The sequence below is a fragment of the Garra rufa genome, chromosome 8 (assembly GCF_049309525.1).
Source record: "Garra rufa chromosome 8, GarRuf1.0, whole genome shotgun sequence".
In the NCBI taxonomy this organism is placed as follows: Eukaryota; Metazoa; Chordata; class Actinopteri; order Cypriniformes; family Cyprinidae; genus Garra; species Garra rufa.
Window position 1 is genome coordinate 39,270,542 of NC_133368.1, and position 1,599 is coordinate 39,272,140.

Genomic DNA, 1,599 nt, shown 5'->3' on the forward strand with positions numbered 1-1,599 from the left:
TTGTAAGATATAAATTTGCAATTCTGAGAAAATGAAGTCAGAATTGTGAGTTTATATCTCGCAATTCTGGCTTTATTTCTTAACATTGCAAGTGTTTGTCTTGCAATTCTGACTTTATAACTCGCAATTGTGAGTTTATATCTCATAATTCTGAAAAAAAAAGTCAGAAATGCAAAATGTAAACCTACAATTGTAAGAAAAACAGTCAGAATTCTAAGATAAAAAGTCGCAATTGTCTTTTTTTTTTATTCAGTGGCGGAAATGGGCTTCCATATTTAAGAATTTCAAACTATTAGAAAATTCAGCATTGCCTTCATTTAAATAAATTACTTTTTAAAGTATATTTTGAAAAGAAAACTATTAATATGCAGCACATTAGGAGTTTTTTGGCAGTTAATTGTTTCTTAATAGCGAAAATTTGACCTTAAAATAAAATGTGACTGAAAACTGTTCGTCTTAAAGTGTAATAAACTTTCATAAATTACTGTTTTTACTGTGTTTTTGATGCAGCCTTGGTGTGCATTAGAGATGTCTTTTTTAAACTTTTTGAACAGTAGTGTTTTTCCCCAAAATTGTATCAGTACGTTAGCTTATATTGAATTGTGCATACGTTTCCATATGATTATGGGTAGATTATAGGTCATGTGACCCACATGATCATTTTTATCCCACAAATTGTAGTCTATGCCCTGCTTAATGTGAAAAATGAGAAACTAAAAATACCTCTGATGTGCTCTTGCATTTTCCATCATTTGTAAAGAACACAACACCCTCTGAACTCATAGGGTAAGACGAAACCACAGGTCTTTTCAAAGCAATAATAACAATCTTTTCTATTAGTCTGTACAGAGGACTTGATCCCTGTAGTCAGGCCCGGGGAGAATGGGGCTGTATATCTTGGCATCAGCTCAAGAAAGCCATGACATTTTAAAGTTTTCTTCACAAGACAGATGTCACATATTACTTCTTTCCCCTGGAAACACGGGGTCTCTTCAATAAACCTCTAAACTCAGATTTTAAAATCAATGAAGGTGAACACTTTAGCCACTCTCATTGTATAGATCAGATGGTTGGTCAGTCAGTCGGTGACATTACAGATGGTCTCAAAGCTACCAGACATGGACTAAAAGCCACAAAACACTCTTTTCTCCTGATCACCTCCATGTGTGTGTGTGTGTGTGTGTGTGTGTGTGTGTGTTGCAAGAGGTGTTGAGGATTCTTCTAGACGTTTGTTCGTCCATCAAAGCGGGGCTTCCTCTGCCAGGCGGCCACAGGAGGCCCCTGGTGGCCCCCAGCACAGCCAATACACCAGCCCCCAAATCCCTCCAGCTCATTTCCCCCAACCAGCCAACCCAGCCCAAATCTGCAGTATTCAGCTACTCTGCATGACCACTGAAAAGACCTGAAAGAAGCCACAATGTCTTAACTAGGTAGATGAAGGGAGGGAGGGAAGCTGAGAGATGGAGGGGGCCCCTAGTCTGTTGCTCACAGTTAGTTTAGACTAGAAGCAGGAAGTTTTTAACTAGTGGTTTTAATTAGTGCTCATATATTTCCCGGGCCGCTCCATGTTTCTTCCCCTTTTAATTGCTGACAGGTGTT

At 38.4% G+C, this 1,599-nt stretch overlaps 1 protein-coding gene across 1 annotated transcript in view; it reads left to right on the plus strand.

Moving 5' to 3' along the window:
- Window positions 1-1,599, plus strand: part of clybl (citrate lyase beta like) — a 104,592-nt gene that overhangs the window by 90,274 nt on the left and 12,719 nt on the right. The gene's annotated exons all lie outside the window — the stretch shown is intronic.